Raw genomic sequence first — 14,711 nt, 5'->3', positions numbered from 1 at the left:
TTTTCATGACTGAATAATATTCCATTGTGTGGATATCACACATTTTGTTTATCCATTCACCAGCTAATGGATTTGGATTATTTCCAGTTTTTGTCTACTGTGAATAAGCTGCTATGAACATATGCTTAGTTTTTGAATGGACATAATTTTTTTACAACCTTATTGAGGTGTAACTGATATACAATAAACTGCACATATTTAAGTATACAATTTGATGAATTCTGATGTATGTATACACCCATGAAGCTACTATGCATAATCAAGATAATGAATATATACATCACCCCAGTGTTTCATTGTGCCCCTTCCTTTGGAATCCTTCTCTCCCTCCTCGCCCGAGCCATCCTCAGGCAACCATGGATCTGCTCTCTGTCACTATAGATTCATTTGCATTTTCTAGAATTTCAATTAAATGGAATCAGACAGTATGGCACTTGGGGGTGGGGGGAATCTGGCTTTTTTTCATGCAGCATAATTATTTTGAGATTCATCCATGCCATTGTATATATGAATAGTCCAATCCTTTTCATTGTTGAACAGCATTCCAGTGTATGGATTTATATATTCATCTGCTGATGGATACTTACATTATTTCCAGTTTTTGGCAATCACAAATAAAGCTTCTATGAACACTGTATACAAGTTTTTGTATGGACATATGCTGTTATTTCTCCTGACAATATATTTATAGGAATGGAATTGCTAGATAATTTGGTAAGTGTATGTTGAACTTTTTAAGAAACTGCCAAACTGCTTTCCAACATACCTGTACCATTTTATATTCCAATCAGCAATGTGTGAGGATTCTGGTTTCTCCACATCCTTGTCAACACACAGATTGTTAGTCTTTTTAATTTTAGCCATTATAGTGGGTGTGCAGCAATATATCATTATGGCTTTAATTTGCATTTCCCTAATGACTAATGATGTTTAAATTCTTTTCTTGTGTTTATTTGCCATTCATATATCTTTTTTTGTGAAATGACTCTTCAAATCTTTTGTATATATTTAAACCGGATTGCTGTCTTATGACTGAATTTTAAGAGTTCTTTATTTTTTTTCTACATACAAATCCTTTATCAGACATACGTTTTGTAAATATTTTCTCCTAGTATGTGGCTTGACTTTTCATTTTCTTAAGAATGGTATCTTCTGAAAAGTAAAACTTTAATTCTGATGAAGTCCAATTTATCTTTTTTTTAATACTTCATGCTTTTTATATCCTATTGACTAAATCTTTGTCTAACCCAGGACACAAGACTTTCTGCTATGTTTGCTTCTTTACATGTTGGTCTATGATCCATTTTAAGTTATTTTTGTGTATGTTGTAAGGTAAATGTCAAGGTACATTTTATTTCACGTGGAAATCCAATTGTTGCAGCGCTGTTTATTGAAAGGACTACGCTGTCCCTATAGGATTACCTTAGTGCCTTTGTTGAAAAGCAACTGACCACATATGTATCTATTTCTAGATATTTTGTTCCACTGATCTATATGTTTATCCGTATGCAAATACTACACTGTTCCTATTATTACAGCTTTATGATAAGTTTTGAAAACAGGTAATATAAGTCCTCCAACTTTCTTCTTTTTTTCCCAACTTTCTTCTTTTTTGAAGTTACTTTGACTATTCTAGATCTTCTGCATTTCCATATAAATTTTAGGATCTGTTTGCCAATTTCTATAAATATATTTCTACAAAAATCCTGTCTGAGACTTTGGCAATGACTTTGTTGAACCTCCAGATCAATCTGGAGAAAACTGCCACATCACCAATACAGAATCTTCCATTTATTCCCACTTATTTAGGGATACTTTCATTTCTCTCAACAAAATTTTGTAGTTTTCAGTATGTAGGACTTACAGTTCTCTTGTTAAATTTATTCCAAAGTATTTTGGTTTTTTGGATGCTATATGAATGGACTTGTATGTTCTTGGCATTTCATATAAATGGAATCATACAGTATGTGACCTTTTGTGACTGTCTTCTTTCACTTCGCATGTTTTCAAGGTTCATGCATGTTGTAGTATGCATCAGTGCTTCATTCATTTTTACTGCCCCGTAGTATTCCATTACATGGATATACTGCATTTTATTCATCCAATCATCAGTTGACAGATCTCAGTTTTCTAAGGGTTGATGGTTCTTTTAGTAAGTAGCTTGAACTTAAACTGTAGAATCTGTCTTCTCCCCATGAAGTGTAGCCTCTGATATCTTTGCTTTGTTTTTAAAATTCCTATTTCTGTTTTCTGGCCTGGTTCCCTAGAGGTTACCTCTGTGTCTGCATAGACAATAACCAGTGCTCACATGATGTTACCATCCATTACCTTTCATCTTCTCTCCCCATCACTCACTTCCCTCCAATCAATCACCTCGCCTCCTACAATTCAAACAAGCCAGGCACACTCCTGCTATTCCCTCTGCCTAGAACACTCTTCCCCCAAATATCTACAGGGCTCTTTCTCTCACCTTCTTCACGTCTTTGCTCAAATAACACCTATTCAGTGAGGCCTTCCCTGAACAATCTATTTAGAATTGAACCCCTCCCTTGCATTTTCTCCAAAGCACTTATTGCCTTCAATACTTATTTATGTTTTTAGTCTAGTTTCACTAATGGAATGTGAACTCCATGAAGGCAGGAAGTTTTGTTTATTTTATTCACTACTGTAACACCAGTACCTAGAAGACTGTCTGGCACATAGCAGGTACTCAGTAAATATTTGATGAATCAAAGAATCATATTCTTAAAACAATATAGATTTATATTAATTGATCCATACACAGCCCAGAAGGGTCAAGGCTTACAGAATGTTGAGTAATGGATGACTAAGCATGTTGATCATATACAACAGGCCAGTTCTGTCCACTGGAAATATAATGTAAGCCACAAGTAATTTACAATTATCTAGCAGCCACATTAAAAAAAAAAAGTAAAAGAAAACAAGTGAAATTAATTGTAATAATATTTTGTTTCACTCAATATATCCAAAATATTATCATTTCAACATGATTCATACAAAAATTATTAATAAAATATTTAGTCTTTTTTTCATACTAAGTCTTGAAATGTGGTGTGTATTTTATGCACAGCACATCTCAACTGGGACCAGCCACATTTCAAATGTCAACAGCTACTATTGGCTACTATACTGAACAGCTCAGATACAGACCAAAATTAAATAACCCCATTGTAGTGGGAAGCATCTTGTGTATTTATTAATTGTGTTCACCTCAGCATTCCAAAAAAGGCCCTGGTACAGCCTCATCGTTTCCTAGTTTTGTCAAAACAGATTCAATGGATATAACAAGAGAACTAGTAGCTTTCATTCTGAAAAAGAGTTTATATCAAAATGACTGACTCAACTCTTTAAACTTCACTCAGAAGTTTTAATTAGAAAGAATGAATGCCCTTCTTTCTCAGTCTCTTTAATTAAGAAACAAAGTCGAAATCCAGGGAAATTTTGTAATCTTATCTATATTAGAAGGAAAAAAAATCTTTATTTTCAAATAGAAAGAACTTTTAAAATTCTACTTCCAAGAAACAAACCAGTATTTATTTCAAGTTAGCCAAAATACATTCCGTATTAAAATACAATTTTTATATAGAGTTGCATTTTAAAAATTCATAACAGTTGTCTTACCAATATTTTTGCATTCATAATATAAAAGTGAAATAAAGCACTAAGGAGAGTGCTCTTAAATTTTTAATATATACATTTAGGTCCTCAATATGTTCCGTAAAAGCTAAACTATTACGCATGGAAAATGTTTTCATTAACTTTTTTTTTTATCATCAGGGGATTAATTTCTTCCAGAATCCCATTATTTAAAAATATTCACTTATTGGAATTATAATAATTGACATCATTATTCAGCAACAAAATTTAAAGAACCCAATTAAAGTACCTGATAATTTAAAACTTTAAAGTTATAAAATTTTCCTTTTTTTTTTTAAGCAGTAAATCAAAACACACCACAGCATCTACTTACTCAGATGTTAGAGGGTGTTTTCTATCATCTCCCATAAACTGGCAGGTTCGAGCTTAGATCATCAGCGAGGCAGAGAAACTCCAGATGATAAAATATCCCAACTCTTTTCACCCTGAAAAGCATAAATAAAATGCCAGTGTGAGAAAGAAAACTCGAGTTACAACCAAGATAGAACTCTCAGGAGTGGCTTGTCTAGATAGGGAGTAACTTCTGTTTCTTCTTTTCTTTTTTTTTTTTTTAAGTGAGAGCTCACAACAAGTTAATTCATGGCCCTGGAGTTGTGGGTGACCTGATATAGCGATACTTGGTATTACAACTGCCCTTCTGTTTTAAGAAAGCTCTTTAGGAGGAAGTCTAAATTAGCTCAATAAAATATGCATCCTGTACTGTAACTTGACAGCTTTTTTACCAGTCTGACCAGTCTGACCCTTCAACTGGAGAGATCCTCTCTCTCTAATCACATAATTTACCAAAAACTAAGATACTTTTGAAAGTGAAAAGGGGAACTTTTGAAATATTTATTTATTAATCAATAAACTGTTTTTATTATACAGGTTTTTTTCTCAAAAAAAATAATGTACATCCGCTACATTAAAGCAAAAAATTTAAGGTTTCTTTATATTATATGAACACTTAAAATATCGTAAGTAGATTAAGTATTCTTGGTGTATATTCAGTACTTTAACCCATTTTCTTAAAGAGTCTGTCTCTAATATTGTGTCACTGGTATTTTTTCTGGAAAAAAAAGTTTGGAAAAAAAGTTTATTATTTGAAATTTTTCACCAAGTTACTGCAATCTTTTTAAAGTTTCATTTTATGTTAAGCAATCTCAAATCACTGACATCTTCATCTGACTCTTCTGTGTTGATATTATTTTTAACAAGAAAATGTTCTCTTTGCAGGTGCTGAGAAACCTGGTAAGCTCAAAGCAAATTCTGCTAAGTAGAGGATATTCTCAATTCTATTTTTTTATAAGAAAACTGTAAATATCTCAGTCTCACTATTTTACAGATACTCCCTTTTTGCCTAAATTGGAGTTGTTTTTTCCCACTCTTGCCGCCTCCAATCGATTCACCGTGACACTGCAGCACAGGTAGTTTTTTCCACCAGTGCAAACTTATTATGTCACTTCCCACCTAAAAACTTTTCAACAGCTTCCCACTGCTATTAGGATATAATCTCAAATCTTAGAAGGCCTCCAAAGTCCTGCACAACCTGGTCCCTTCCTACCTCTCAGGCCATACTGATGACCTCTCAAATCCTCCAAAGCACCAAGTTCTCCCCTGCTCCAGGTCTTTGCATGCTCTGTTCCCTCTGCTTGGAATGTTTTTCTTTTCAGTCCGTCTTTTCTTCTAGGACCATCTTTCCTATCTGAGAGGCCTTCTAATGCTACCCAATCTAAAGTACACCAAGGCATTCTCTCTCTCTCAAAAGTACTCCATACTTTTCCTACGAAGCATTCATTGAAATCTGTATTTATTTATTTGTGTGTTTTTAGGAAGCCTATCTCCACCAGACAGTAAAAACTCCACCAGAGAGTGTATAGATTGTTTGTTTGATTCACCCCTTAATCACTGTTTTTTTACCCAGCCCCTGGCTTGATCCTTGGCACCTTGTGAACCTTCAGTAAATATTTGATAAATGAAAGACAGAGAAGAGAAGGTAAAGAGACAAAGGACAATCTAGTTATTTCCACCAACCTGTTACCTATGATCAAAACAACTCATTATCTTAAATCCAACTACATCATCAAGCTCTCCCCCTATACAGGATTATTCTCATCAGCATTTAACAGTCTGTACTTTCTCCCAACCTAAAAGAGACAGACAGACACACACACACCTTTCTCCTGACCCCACATTCCCATGAATAAATTCCCCATTTCTCTAATGCAATTTCATAGGAATACTCAGAAGAGCTGACTATATCTGCTGTCTCCAATTCTTTCCTCCCATTCTTATTTGAACCCATTCCAACCAGGCTTTTATCCCCACTGCTTCCCTGAAACTGCTCTTGTTAAGTCACCAATGACTTCCACCTTGAACCACCCAGTAGCCAGGTACTGAGGCAGGCACTTTAATGAATTCTCTCATCCATTTAAACAGTTCATCACAGCCACCTTTGAGGCAGGTACCATTTGCTATCCCCAGAGAGAGGATCCTCTCTTTTTTTAAACACTTTCTTGTTTGGTTTCCAGGACAGGACACCACACTGTTGCCTCTCTTCCTCCTTCACTGGCCATTCCTTCTTAGACTTCTCATTATCTCAGCCTCTTGATGTTAGAGTAACCCAGGGCTCTCAGTTCTCCGTCTTCTTTTCTATCTATACTCCCTCCCCTTGGTCGTCCCAATGGGTCTCATCATTTTAAATATCACCTACAAGAGCCTAAACCTCTTCCCTGAACTCAAGGCTCATATTTTCAGCTGCCTGCTTGACATCACTCCCAGATGTCTAATAGACATCTCACACTTAACATCACCTCATGACAAATTCCTGATGTTCCCCACTAAGGCTGATGCTCCTACAGGATCCCCCATGTTAGTAAATGACAACTCAACCCTCCAAGTCATCCCTGACTTTTCTCTTTCCCTAACACCCTGTATCCAATCCATCAGCAAATCCCATTGGCTCTATCTTAAAAATATATCTAAATTCTGCCTACTTCTCCCTACTTCCACCACCACTACTGCCATCTAAGCCTCCACCATCCCTATCTAGATTATTGCAATAGTCTCCCAGTGGATTCTTTCCTTGCCTCACTGAATACTATTCTCAAAACAAAAGGCCAGAGTCATATAGATTAAAAAAAAAAAAAATCAGATCATGCCACTTCTCAAAACCCACCAACTGTTTCCCTTCTCATCAGAATAAAAATCATTTTTCTTTTTTTCTCTTCCGCCTGTAGAATTTAAGCTTCTTAAGGGGAAAATTTTTTGTTTTGTTCAATACTGTATCCCTCCGGTGGCATGAAAATGCCTGGCACCTAACAGGTCTCCAATATATATTTACTGAATAAAAAATGGGTGAAAACAATATCATGGATAGGCAATCTAACTAAATCTCCAGACTCTACTGCTCTTAACAGCAAGCTCTTGGAGAGCATGGGCCATGCAGTTACAATTACATTTGGCACAGTAACTTGCACACAAAGTCTTAATATAATTTCATCACTGATATGTTGTATTTCCCACTGAAATTTTAGTTTCCTATATTATATGAATGTCACTAACTTTAAAAGTTAAGCAGAACATCTTAAAATATGACATCTGGGTCTCAACTATCAATACCAGCTCCCTCAACTTACACTGCAACTACCCAGCCGCTTCCTCCTCCGGGGAGGTATATGCTTACTTATTAATGCTCTGCATTGTGTGAGCATTGTCTTGACAGTTGCTCTGGAGCTCTCACTGTTACGTTATTTGCTGCACCGTCTGTAGGGGGACCTCATAGCCATGCGGGGGCTTAGATTGGATGGCAGGAAAAACAGTGACTGAGAGCCCAGCTCTGGCTGCTTTCTTTTTACAAAGTTCTTCTTTCAACTTCTGGAGTATATCTATTAATGCTTTAACTCTCGCACAGGCATTTCTCAGCCGATAGCCAAATGTTTCCAAGGTCCTTTTCATGAGTAAGCCTGTCTTCCAAGAGTTCTATGACTCCTACAGGCTGTATCAGCCTGCACACACTTTCATTTCCAATCCCCAGACTCCAACCTCCTCTTGGTTCTTACTGGACTCTACGTAAGAATATTTTATCAATGCAGTATCTTTATGTGATAAATTATATTTCACAGATAAACCTGGAGCAAGTTGAATTCTGATACAATTATTCTACTCTCGAACACTGTTAAACCTTGTCTCATTCCACCAAGAAATTCAAAACCATTTGCATTATTTTTTAAATTATCATCATTCTATAATTTAATGAGAAACTATACACTTTCAACATATGTTATTAGTGCTTTTCTTAAGTATCAATATAAAACAACACTGCTAAAATCAGGATAGATCCCAACGTGCCTAAAAATATATATTTATATGATCCAGCATAAAAATTCTGGAAGAACTTTAACGTATGGCCATCATCAATAACATGGGAGGATGATGAACTAACATTTATTAAGTACTTACTATGTACCAGGCATTTTATCCATATTATCATATGTAATCCTTATAATAAGCCTTGTATGATAGGTATGTATCAACAGACTTCAAACCCCCCCAAGACGCCTTCCTAAAGCCCAGTACCACATCTTCGTACGTGCCAAACACTTGTGACTCAATCTTAAGAAGCATTGGTCAGTTTTTACCAAAATGAGCAGCTAATAATCAACATCTATATTAAAACTATTATATCTGGTAAACATGTAAAGGTCACCTTATAACCTACAGGACAGGCTTAAGTGTTTTAAAATTTTTTCAGTTAATTCACCCTAGCAGATCCAAGGCATACAAGCATTCTTTAAAGAAATTGCACTATGATGACGATACTGAAGTTTTTCATGGAAAAGATGAATAGTTTATTATATCTGGCCCTTACATATTTCAGGCAAAAGCTGTTTCTTCCATGTCACATAAGTTGCGAAGTCACAAATTACTCTGTTATGAAAACTTATATTAATGAGCAGATGCTCCTTGAGGGAAAAAAAAAAAAAAAAGATTCCCTTGTTGACCTTCACTCTGAAGTGAACTAGACCTCTGAATGGTCAAAAATACAAGCCCAGCTCTTGGAATTCCATAAGAAATGTTGCTTGCGTCCTTCAAAGCTTAAAAGCGTCACATTAATCTACAGAATAAAACATCTCCACTGAAAGAAAGCATTTGTCAGAGAACTTGAGGACGAACAGAAGAATAAAATCAGCACTGATACAAAAACCACGCTGACATCACCAACTATTTAGAGAAACAAACAACGGAAAGGTGCTATTGACGATCGAGATTTCTTAAGCCCCTTCCTTAGCGGCGTTTCCCCACAGCAGAGGTGCTGGATTCCACGCTCCCACAGCCACCGCCCCCAACCCTGCGGCGCACGCACCTCCCAGCCCTGGTTCCCGCAGCCTCCTCAGACTCTGGAGAGCCCAGTCCACGTGAGCTGCACCCCTGGGTCTTTTACATAACTGTGGTTGAAGATATTTTTCACAAGGTTCTTTAAACAATGATTCACGTGATAAATTTCTGCTCGAGTTTAGTTCCAGGAAATGTTTGGTTTCTGCAGATGTTTGTATGCTTCCGGTTGTCAGTACATGAAAACGATAGAATTCTGTGTTTCTTTTTCTTACTTGAGCAACTAGAAAATGTGAAATCAAATATATTGTCCAAATCTCTCAACACTGACGGATGGAAATACTTAATCCTTCAACTTCTTTCAGGTGAGATTGGTTTTATTTTTATATCAAGTTACTTTACTTTTGGCCTGAAATTTGTAAGTTGCTTTAAGTGTTTGCAGAAGCAAGGAAAGTTGCAAAATGTTTAAAACAGGAAAGACATATCTAATGTTGACCTGCTTATAAGTTCCAGAATACACTTTTAAAAAAAGAGAAAAGAACACTGAGAAGCCACAAACGCCCAGAATTAAATTCTCTGTTATCTAAAAGATACAGAAGACTCCACAAAGAAACAAAACAGTCCTCTAGTCTCTGTTTAAGCCCGGTTAACCAGTTTGAATACTCAAATAGGTTCTTGGTTGAACCTCCCTAGCAATACTAAAAAGTCTGAAATTTTTACGAAGTATTTTAGTAAGACAGTTCTTCAAACATTATTTTGAAAAATAAAAACGTTTTAGAAAAGTGAATTAAACTGGGTTTATGACAAGTGTACATGCTAAGTCACTTCATCTGTAAAGCAGTCCAGATTACATGTGCACATACTGTAATCATAATCAGCCAAGAACTGTTTATAGCTCCTTCACGTCTTTTCAGTACTGAGGTTCAGTAATAAGTGGCTCCTAATAAGTCAATAAAGTAATAAGTGACAAAAGTATCCATCGAAATCTTGAAGGTACTTATTTGTTACTACTTTTATACTCTACCTCTTTTCTCAAAGCATTTGTTACAACCTATAAAGATGCGGACATTACAATAAAATTATATTTTACAAATATAAAAATTCAAATAAGAGAAAAAAGCGTGCAATCATGTAGGCCATAAATTTGGGCTTTCACTTTTTGCTTTATCAACCAGATAGTGTAAGCCAATCAATTACAAAATCCACACTAGCCATGATGCAATGGTAAGTCTCAGGAGAAACAGAATTTGTCCTGGTATGCAATCTGAGAAAGATGTCTCTAGCAGATCATTATACAGCAATACACTGCGGTCTTCAATACTGCCCCTGATAAGATATCTTGACTGGTTCATCCGGCAGTTTCTTAAAGCAAATAACATATACAGTAAAAATATAAAGCTCTCAGGTAATCTGGATGAGTAAAAAATAATAGCTAGAAAGTCTGTCTTAACAGAACGTGAGTCACTGGCCACATTGTGGCTACTGAGCGCTTGAAATGAGGCTCGTACAACCAAGGAACTGAATTCTTAATTATATTTACTTTTAATTTTAAAAAATTTTATTTAATTTTAAAAGCTATATTAGAAGGGCAAATACCTACCCATTGGACCATACAGGTCTAAAACATAAGTTAATCAAACTTTTTTTAGTAGCAGAACCATTTCTGAGTTGGCAAACATAAACCAAACCTAATACATAAAAAATTAAAATGGTATATTCCATATATTTATTATTGTAAGTTCAAATTTATAATATTAATTTGTAGTCAATGTGAATATGAGTTTTCCAATGGGTGGAAACTAGAAATTGAAGGTTATAAGTGAGAGTAATAAACTCAGATCAGCCCCAGTAAACACTTACTTCTGTATTTTGCTTGGATGCACTGTGCACTGCCCATGTGGGACTTCTCTCTACACATTCTGAGCTAACCACTTACCAAAGGCCACACGTAGCAGCCATCTACTCAGAAAGCATAAGAAGAAAACACAGCATGCCAGCAAGGCAGTTTCAGGTATTCCTCCTCATGGGAAGAGTCCACCTAAGAGTCCACATGGCCAACCAGGAGCTATTCTCTTGGGCATTCAGATGACAGCTCAGGTGCAAGGAAATGAGAATCACAGGGTAAGTGCAGAGTCACACTGGCTTAGAAGCCTTATGTCCCAAATAGAAACCAATACCTCAAATAACGATCCCAGCCACAGCTTCCAGGGTCCCCATGAAGTTCATACCCATCTCTGAAAAGTGCCCCAGGGAAGCTCAAAGCTACTGCTTCTAATCAAGAATTTAGAGTTCATGTATAGTTCCTCCCAGTCCAAATATATTTACCAAATAAAGATCATTTTTACCATAAGCAGTGTTGCCTAGTAACATGGTTGACTTTCCCCTTTATCGGGATTCAGAGAAACTAAGTAGAAAGTTCATTCAAGGTCAGGTTTGTCCTTAGAGAATGAGAATGGTTTGGTTAATTCTTTACCCACCTTCCTGATTAAAAAAATAATAATCCTAGCATATCAAGAATAGAAAGAACTTCCTTAGTTTCACCAAAAACCTATAACAAAACCATACTTAATGATTAAATAAAGTATTCCCTTTAAAAGCCAGGAAATTAGACCAAGAAGACTACAACTATTGCTTCTATTCAATAGCATAGAGGTCATCAATGTAATAAAAGAAATAAAAATGAGATATAAAATTTTAAATGAAGTGACAAAATTTCTCCAAGTGATAATTATTTATAAAGAGAATTATGAAGGCAAGCTATTAAAAGTAATATAAAAACAAGTTCATCAATGTTGCTGGATATAAGGTCAATATACAGAAATGAATGTAATTCCTAGAAGTCAAAAAACACCACTTTGTAATTTAATTAGGAAAAGCTACCATTTAAAATGGCAGAACTTTCCTAGTGGCGCAGTGATTAAGAATCCATCTGCTAATACAGGGGACACGGGTTCAAGCCCTGGTTCAGGAAGATCCCACATGCCGCGGAGCAACTAAGCCCATGCACCACAACTACTGACCCTGCGCTCTAAAGCCCGTGAGCCACAACTACTGAGCCCGCGTGCCACAACTACTGAAGTCTGCGCGCCTAAAGCCCATGCTCCACAACAAGAGAAGCCACCGCAATTAGAAGCCCGTGCACAGCAACGAAGAGGAGCCCCTGCTGAGAGCAACTAGAGAAAGCCCACACGCAGCAACAAAGACCCAACTCAGCCATAAATAAATAAATAAATAAAATATACGTATTAAATAAATAAATAAATGGCAACTTTAAAAAAAACTCTAAGTTCATGGATAGAGCGAACAGACCTGGTGGCTGCATGTGGTACAGGGGCGGGGGGGAGCAGGGTGCAAAACGGGTGAAGGCAATCAAAAAGTACAAATTTCCAGGTATAAAATGAATGTCATGGGGATGTAATGTACAGCATGGTGACTACAGTTAATAATACTGTGTTGCATATTTGAAAGTAAGAGAATGGATCTTGAAAGATGTCATCACGAAAAAGAATTGTGTAATAATGTATGGTGACAGATGTCAACTGAACTTATTGTGGTAGTCATTTTCCAATACATAAAAAATGAAAATCATTACGTTGTACACCTGAAACAAATATAATGTTATGTCAACTATGCTTCAATAAAAAAGAGAGAAAGAAAAAAGAGAAAAAAGAAAAAAGAAAAGGAGAGAGAAACAAGGCAATTAAAAGGCTATAAGCTTTCTAATAATAAATTTCTATTAATAAATCTAACAAGAAAGTTTCAAGCACTTTACAGAGAAAATTACAAAGTTGAGTAAATGAAAAAAACAAACCATGTTTGTGGATGGAAGACCTGATAAATATCCTTAAATGGAGTGGGATTTCAATCTGATTCTAATAAAACTCTCTACAGGGTCCTTCTTAAGAAAAAAGAGAGCCAAGAATAGCCTTGACAAACTTGAAGAAGAACACAGGCAACATGCCCTCCAAAATGTTAAGACATATTAAACCACGGTAACAGAGTACAGACAAATGAAAGCAACAGAACACCCAGAAAAAGACATATATGTTTGGAAATTTGATATGTAATAGAGGTAGTACTGTAAATCAGTGGGGAAAGGATGAACTATTGAACAGTGGTGCTAGGACATAGGTCATCTGTAAGGAAGTACAATTAAATCCATGTTTCACACCATTGAGAAACATTATCGGGCTAATTAAAGACATAAATGTGAAAAAATTTTTGAAAACTTTTAGAAAAAAAATCCTTGCTATAATGAGGGCTTTAAAAAATAAGATACAAAAGTAGAAATTGTACAAGACTGATAAATATCACTATATTAAAATTTTTTAAAATTCTAAACAATAAAAGATTCTTTAAACAAAATGAAAAATCAAGCCATGGACTGAGAAAAGATAGTTTAATAACCAACAAAGTGTTAATTTACAGAATACAAGAAAAACTCCTAAAAATCAAGAAGTAAACATAAACAACTGAATTAATAAAATAGAGAAAAATTGTGGGCAGCCAACTAATGGAAAGGAAATCTGAGTGGAAAATAAACACAAGATGTCCACACTCAGTACAGTGCAGTTTAACACTACAATGAGATACGATATCATACCAGACTAGCAAAATATCATATAGTAATACAAAAATTTTAACATATTCAGCCACTTTGGAGAGCAATTTGGCAATATTTAATAGAGGTAAAGAAGCTCATATCTGTGACCAAGCAATTCCACTCCTGAATATGTGCACTAGAGAAAAAACTGGCACATGCCCATGAGGAGGCATATGTAAGAGTATTTGTTAGCACTGTTTGTTAACAGCAAAAAACTGGAAACAACTCAAACATGAATTAACAGGAGAATGGATAAACATATGGTAATATAGGCTTATAACGAAATACTACATATATTTAAAAGAATCAAGGACAGCTACAAATACCAAAGATAAATAAATGCTACCAAAAAAACCAATGTTAGCTTCTGCACAGCCAAAGAAATAATCAACAGACTGAAAAGGCAACCCACAGAATAAGTGAAAATATTTGCATATATATATCTGATAAGGCGTTAAAATCCCAACTATATAAGTATCTTCTACAACTCAATAGCAAAAAAAATCATGTAACCCCCTATTTAAATAGACTTTTCCTTAAGAAGACATACAAATGGACAACAGGTATATGAAAAGATGTTCAACACTACTAATCATGAAGGAAATGTAAATCAAAATCACAATGAAATATCACCTCACACCCATTAAGATGGCCATTATTTTTAAAAAAACAGAAATTAACAAGTGCTGACAAGTATGCATATAAACTGGAATCCTTGTGTGCATGGTGGGAATGTAAAATGGTACAGTTGCTGTGGAAAACAGTAATTGTTGCTCCTTAAAAAAATTAAAAATAGAACTACCATATGATCCAGCAATCCCACCTGTGGATCTTTATTCAAAAGAATTGAAATTGGGATCTCATAGAGATATCTGCACTCCCATGTTCACTGCCACATTATTCACAACAGCTAAGAGGTGGAAACAACCTAAATGTCCATCAACAGGTGAATGGATAAAGAAAATGGGGTGTAAACATACAACGGAATATTATTCAGCCATAAAAAGAAGGAAGTCTTGTTATATGTGACATGGATGAACCGTGAGGACATTATGCTAAGTGAAATAAGCCAGATACAGAAGGACAAATAGTGCATGATTCCACTTATTATATATAA

The 14,711-nt window shown here is 35.5% G+C and overlaps 1 long non-coding RNA gene across 1 annotated transcript in view; it reads right to left on the bottom strand.

The window, feature by feature from the left end:
• The window catches only part of LOC118900830, a 161,500-nt gene that overhangs the window by 130,798 nt on the left and 15,991 nt on the right, over window positions 1–14,711 (bottom strand). The window contains exon 2 of the long non-coding RNA XR_005021233.1: window positions 3,992–4,103. This is a non-coding gene — a long non-coding RNA (uncharacterized LOC118900830). The remainder of the gene's footprint in view (window positions 1–3,991; window positions 4,104–14,711) is intronic.

The sequence above is a fragment of the Balaenoptera musculus genome, chromosome 9, assembly GCF_009873245.2.
Source record: "Balaenoptera musculus isolate JJ_BM4_2016_0621 chromosome 9, mBalMus1.pri.v3, whole genome shotgun sequence".
Classification (NCBI taxonomy): Eukaryota; Metazoa; Chordata; class Mammalia; order Artiodactyla; family Balaenopteridae; genus Balaenoptera; species Balaenoptera musculus.
This window is presented reverse-complemented; position numbering and strand designations above follow the sequence as displayed.